Raw genomic sequence first — 6,899 nt, forward strand, 5'->3', positions numbered from 1 at the left:
TGGGTGACAGAGTGAGACTCCATTTCAAAACACACACACACACACACACACACACACACACACACACGAATAAAAAAAATCTGTTTTAGAAAAAGTGCTCACAGGAATCTCACATATCTAACAGAAAAAAAAAATTCTTGAAAACAAAAGTTCCAGAATGGGCAGATAAGAAAACAAATTTAACACTTTGCGTATAAAGTACAAATACTAAACTGAAAAGAACCACAGGGGATAACCATTCAAAATTTACAACTAAGTACTCTAAAAGAAGCTGAAAGTCCCTCAAAAACTTTCTAGAGTCCATGTTCCTGTATTGCAAAAATGATCATAAAAATTGCCAAGAGTAGAACAATAAAAATGTATCTTAAACTTTGATAAACACTTCAAGTCTCACTTAAGATTTGTAATGGAAAATGGATCCTTTCGCAGGTTTTCCATACAATTATGAACAAATCATTTTTCTTTGTATTTAAATTGGCTTTTTCAATATTCTAAGAAATTAACTTTTATATTAATAGTAGGTGATGTAACAAAGCAGGTCTTTATCAAGATAACTGACACTGGATATCCACACCATTACTCAGGTGGGCCTTAATTCCCAGTCAGTTTCCCTCCCTGGACACACACTGAAGGTCCACATCTATTTTGTAATCTCTTCACATTTCCAGCCCTGGAGGAAGCTCTAAAATACATGTACATTCAGAAAATAGAACATTTCCTCACACTGGAGCCCAGTGTGGTCCTCCAGATTCCCTGTACAGTGGCCTGTCTTATCTGGGAAGGAAGGGCAGTGGGAGTGCAAGTGAGGATGGCAGAGAGGAGAATGCATGTCAGGGGTGCCTGGGGTCATTAAAACAGAACATGACAGGCCTGGGAGAAACATTTTGAAAGGGTGTAGACCTAGATTGGCCTCAGGTGCACATCTGCTTGGAGAGGGAGAGGGCCCTGGTTGAGCTCAATCTGAGCCCCAGGTGGCAGCAAGCCTCAAGGCAGGGGAGGGAGCTGGTGAGTGATGATGAGACAGCTATCCCTTAAGCCCTGCTTCTCACTGACATTAGACACATATGCATTGTCGATGGCTTAGGGTTCCCCAATCCTAAAATGTGGGTGTTACAGTTCCCTGATGGGTCTTTCTTCCCAAACCGATGGGTGGCCTGGGATTGCTCACTGCAGTCTTCTCCATGATCCTTGAGTTCTCCATGCAGGGTACAGATCCATGACTTGAAGGCCTCTCAGTTCCCAGACCTAGGCTGCTCACCTGGCCTCCTCTTTGTTCCCTCTCTAATGCTGTCCCTCACTCCCTGGGGTAGAACTGCAATGGATTGAGCCATAGGCCCTGGCTAATGATCTGGGGAACTGCAGAAGGGGTCCACAACAGGTCAGGTCACGGTTCAAAGCCCATTCCCCAGAGGCCAAGGAATGAGCAGCAAGGTCCTTTCCCATGATGCCCCACCACGGACCCCACCTCAGCAATCCTGCCAAAACCCAGGCAGTTATGTTCAGCCAAACAGCTGAACAAGCTCAGGTAGGCAATGTTCTGCCTACAGCTGGAGGCTTGACCTTCATGATCCCACTGGACTGCAGTGGAATGAGACACCCTGTACCCTGCAGGGAGAGGAGTCAGGGAGGTTCATGACAGGCTTACCCTCTCACACACCAGCTCCCTTGCCATGCTGAGAGGCACTTCTTACCCAGGATGCCAAAGAAGTACTCCTTAATGATAACTTCATTGTGGAAGTAAAGGTTGTGATGAAAGGAAATTTCATCCAGTCGCTGGTAACCAGGATGACTGAGTTCCTCCACCTGTCTGATCAAGAAGAAGAAAGAGGATGGACTCAATAGGACCATTTCATCTAGCTGGGCTGAAGTGGGCTGCTAGCTGGAGTGAAGCATGAGTTTCCCCTTTCCAGCTCTGCCACTGAGACAGCCCCAGGCCCCAGGGGGACCTCAAACTGACTCAGAAACTGGACCACTCCCACAGACCCAGGCTCCCCATCCTGACCTGCAAATCCATCATGTAGCAAAGCAGGACCTCATCATGGTTTCTGACCTAGGCCGACATCTGGGTTTGCCAAACAATCTACCTCTGGTCAAGGAGCCTCCAGATGATTGGTTGGGCAAGCCTCGTGAAACCCTGCAATTTGCAAGATCACAGAGAATGTGGAGCAGGGCTATCTTCCAGACATTTGGCCTGTCACCCTCTCTTGTTGATCCCCTGTCTTTGGCAAGGAGGCAACACCACGACTGCGGTGGTTTTTGGTTGGGTGGAGCCAGGCCAAGCTGGCCTGCACTGACCAGGGACAGGAAGCAGAATGAGTGGGCAGGTGGTTTTGGCTAGGGAGGGACGGGGGAAGGCAGGGTGGTGGGAGGTGTCTGCTTCCTTAGGGTTCATGAGCTGCAGGAGGCCCTTGTGTGCTGGGTTCTGGACATGTTCTGCTGATATCTGGGTGTGTGGTGTCCTCTTATCCTGGACTCCCTGAGGGTGTGCCTGTCCACTTGAGGGAAGCCTTGTAGGTAGAAGGGGCTTGCAGGATTTTGCCTGGCGCTCCCCATGGGAATTGTGTGGGTGCAAAGGAGGTTATATATGCTCAGGGCCTACACCTCTTTTGGTGCAGCGCCCGCAGGGGAAAGAAAGCATTATCTGGGGAGCTGGTACCTGCCTTGAGGAGGTCAGCAGCCCCATGCACCACAAACTCGAGTCGTTAGCACCTTGTGTTTCTGGGGTGAGCCTGGTGGAAACAGGCACTAAAAGCGGGGGTGGTTCATCAGCTGGCCCGAGCTTGCAGACTCCCCTTCCTCCAGGGCATTTCCCAGGGAAACGTGCCCCTTAACTTTGTGCTGTGAGTGAAGGACCCTTGGCGCCGCGATTCTCCCTTGTGAGTACTGTGCTTGACTCCCCTTCCCTATCACGTGCTCCCAGGGCTCCCACAAGCACAAGCAAGCTAGCCTCCTATCTGCAGGAACCTGGCCTCTGCTCCCAACCTGTGCCCCATCCCCTGCCTGCTGGCTCACCCCATACGCCTCTCTCCTGGCTCCTCCCCCAACCCAGCCCCCATGCCCCCCACCCCGAAGCCTGATGCCCATCCCCTGCTGCCAGCAATACCGAATGGACAGCTGCAAGGATATGGCTCTGTCCCGGAAGCTGGAGACGCCCCGTGGCCTGGGCCATTCACAGCCCAGCTGCAAGTGAAGGACCTCCAGAGAGTCCATGCACGGCCCGGTTGTGCTGGGTCCAGGACCAGGCTGTGCCCGCTGGTCCTCCTTCTGCCACTCCACATCGGTCTCCTCCTTAACCACCACCTCCTTCTCAGCCATTATGTCTTCCGCCATCAGCACCGCCTCCTCTTCCAAGGCCGCCTCCTTGCTCTGTACCCCGGCTGTCCTCTCCAGCAGAGCCTCCCGCCTGAACACTGTGCCCTCCTGGGTACTCCCGCAGACCCCGGTCTGTGCAGCCCAGCCCATCCCCGGCACCCCTAGGCTCTGGGGCCGCTCCCCAGGAGGCCCGCTCCCCGAAAGGCCCACAGACCTCGCCCTGCTGAGAACCTAGTCCCCACAGGTATGTAGACGCAGGTTTCCTGAGAAGCCCGGCTGGGCCTGCAGATCGCCGCACTCGCCCTGGGGCTCAGGTCCCCAGCAGGGTCAACTGCGCACAGGACCTCAGGAGCCACAGCCCAAGGCCTTGGGCTTTCAGAGCCCCACCAGCAGGCACCGCAGCCGCTGCTGCACGTGCGGGAGCCTCTAGGTCTGCAAGACAGCGCACAATAGTGTGCACGCTGGATATCGATGGCCAACCTGGCGGCTGGTCTCCGGTGTGCCTAGGGCATAGGACGAGAGGCACTTTGGAATGCTCCCTGGAGTACAGCATCCACACGGAGGAAGCATGGTACGCGGAGCCTGTATTTGCCTCGACCTGCGAGAGCGCTTGCCGGGGTTCTGGCCTCTAGAGCCGACGACTTCCACCCAAGCATAACCAGGCGACTTTCCTCCTGAGCGTCCGCCCCGACCCACTTTCCCCAGGCCACCCCCACTGCCCTCGCCCCAGCAGCCAGAGAGAGTTCTGTGGATCTGCAATATTCCGTATCATCTACCTGGCTTGCCTAATGAAATGAGATGTTTCATGTGCTCCTTGTGGGTCAACGATTTGCCACATTCAAGATGTCAGTTAGGGCACAGGTCTCCCATCCCCGCAATTCCAAAGGCCACGCAGCCCACGTGTGCCTGGACGCAGCGCTACCTGGCACAAGCTCCAAGGGCTTTTCAGAGGAGGGTTACCCTGGGAGGCTGGGACTGCAGGCCAACCTGGGTTGGTGCCGCCCAGGGAGACGCCCACCGCCCTCCCACTGATTGACCGCGGAGGTAGGCGGCTGGTCTTGGCGCGGCTCCCGGCGCCTTCTGCCTGAAGTCTGTTGGGGGAGCCTGGAGCCCAGTGCATGCGCCCTGAGGGACCGCCGACCCACAAGGTCTAGTAAGGGCAGCGGCAGGGTTCCTGTAGTGTGGGTCAGACAGCACAGGCGGTGGTCTGTGGGAGTCCGTAGAAGGGCACTGTCTTCAGGATGGAGGCTGTACAGGAGGGGGCTCCCGGGGCGCAGAGCGGGGAGGCAGCCTTGGAGGAGGAGGCTGTGCTGCTGTTAGACAACATAATGGCGGAGACGAAGGTGGTGGCCCAGGAGGAGGCCGACGTGGAGCTGCAGGAAGAGGGCCGACGTGGAGCTGCAGGAAGAGGACCAACGGGCACAGCCTGGCCCTGGGCCCATGACCCCAGAGTCTGCACTGGAGGAGCTGCTGGTCCTTCAGGTGGGGCTGGAGCTGGTTAATGCCCGAGCCAGGAATACCTTTTCTCAGGAGAGGAGAAAGATGGAGCAGAGGCGCAAGCCCCAGCTGGACCGCAGAGGCACCATCATCCAGAGCATCCCTGGCTTCTGGGCCAGTGTTGTATCATTTTCAGTGTTTCTTCTGCCTATCTAGTTGAGAGGTGCTCTCGGGGAAGTGTAAGCAACTGATGGGCAGCTCGGCGTTGATGTGACTATTTGGGGAAGAAACGTGGGTTGCCACGGACACATGTGGCTGTAAAAAGCCGGAGCAGAGGCGGGTATTATCTTCCTGCATGCAGCAGAGAAACCCTTCCTGATGCTGAGCATCAGACGTTTGGGGCATCTTTTTGAAGAGCAGAAGCGAGTTCTCACCAGAACAGGTTTTTCTGTGAATCAACATATTGTTAAGGGTGTGTGATTGCTCCCCCTTACTAGTCCGATCTGAGACTGGGAGTCTTTGGGTATAAGCAGATTCCGCCACTCCTTAGACACCAGGAACTCTCTGCAAATTGCCCCTCCCAATATCAGTGCAGTCAGCCTCAGAATTATATACTCTCCGTGAACCCAAGAGTCCTTAATTCAGGGGGAGGGAGAGGGGAAAGGGAGGTCATACATGGAAGCAGATCTGATAAATTCCATACCCCCGCCTTTGGGTGTTCTTAGGCTTTCTTCCCTGTTGTTTCTAGCTTTTCCTTCCATGGCATCTAAATTCTCTTTGACCTAAATCAAGATTGCGAACCACCCCCAGATGTCAGCCTTGATTATGGGTTTATATGCCCACAGATACATCAATCACATCTCCTGGCACTGCTCTGTAATAGAGAGGCCTGGCCTCTGTGAGTCATGGTTCCTAGGCTCCCATAAAAATTACTTCCTGTTTCAATTCAGTTGAGGGGTGATAGTGAAGAGACTAGAGAACAAGAAGACTAGAGAAGCCAGTGTGTGTCCCTCTCCTTCTCGGCAGGGGATATGTTTCTGCAGTGATTCCATGGCCTGCAGGACACGCTCTCTGTTTTCATTTTCTATTTAGTGACCCTAATCCTAGAATATTCTAATGCTATTTCCTCCAATTGTCTTCTCTAAAGAATTTGGGTATCATTTTTGGAGACTTAAATAAAAACTATTGATATGGAAGGGGGTAGAGAAGTGCTGGGTAGGGGAGGGCATGGTCCTTGGTTAGTGCTCCACCCTCATACCTGTGTTCACTCACATAGGTAAGGACAAACACTTCTGTTTTCTTGTCCAAATGTTGCATTTCCCAAGACTGCCCTGGCCTGCCACACCTCCATCCTGTGATATAAGAAAGTCCGATACCCTAGCAGGCAGTGACATAGCCACAGATGTCGAGAGGAACATTTCCCAAGACCACCCTGGCCTGCTACACCTCCATCCTGTGATATAAGAAACTCTGATACCCTAGCAGGCAGTGACATTGCTGCAGATGTCGAGAGGAACCATCAGCAGAAAAAGACGCAGCAACTGGACCTCGAGAAGACACTAGAGGAAGGAAAGCACAAGGACAGAGGTGGCAGGCCATCCACCTCAGAAGAACACGGAGTCCCACGGGGCTGTGGGAAGAGAGTCCAGAGCTGCCCCATTCCAAGGGAAACGCCCCTTCCTGCTCCATCTCCCTTCTGGGTCCCCATCTATCTGCTGAGAACATCCACTCAATGAAACCTGGCACTTATTCTTCAAGCCCACGTGGGAGCCAATTCTTCAGGTACACCAAGGCAAGAAACCCCGGGATTCAGATAGCCCTCTGTGTTTGCAGTAAGGCAGGGTGTCTGATGGAGCTGACTAACACAAGCCACCTATAGATGGATAAACTAAAATAACACCATGTAACACATGACCGCTGGCGATTCCAGATCTGTGAACATTCATCCCTAGACACTGCCCAGGAGCAGAGCCCCACAACCTGTCCTCATTGCAAGCTCCATGGGGAAGGGTAAAAGGGATGTTTTCCCGTTTCAATATAAGTCTGTTTTCAATGCAGTGTGCTTTCTATAATACTGCCGTGTTACCTCATTTCATATATTTGACAAAATAAGTTACAAACTATAAGTAATGTGAGAAGAAAATAAATGG

The 6,899-nt window shown here is 52.9% G+C and overlaps 1 pseudogene; it reads left to right on the top strand.

Moving 5' to 3' along the window:
* Window positions 1–4,430: 4,430 nt before the first annotated feature.
* Window positions 4,431–6,485, top strand: LOC129530191 (testis-specific Y-encoded protein 9-like; annotated as a pseudogene).
* Window positions 6,486–6,899: the final 414 nt, after the last annotated feature.

This window comes from Gorilla gorilla, chromosome Y (genome assembly GCF_029281585.2).
Source record: "Gorilla gorilla gorilla isolate KB3781 chromosome Y, NHGRI_mGorGor1-v2.1_pri, whole genome shotgun sequence".
NCBI lineage: Eukaryota > Metazoa > Chordata > Mammalia > Primates > Hominidae > Gorilla > Gorilla gorilla.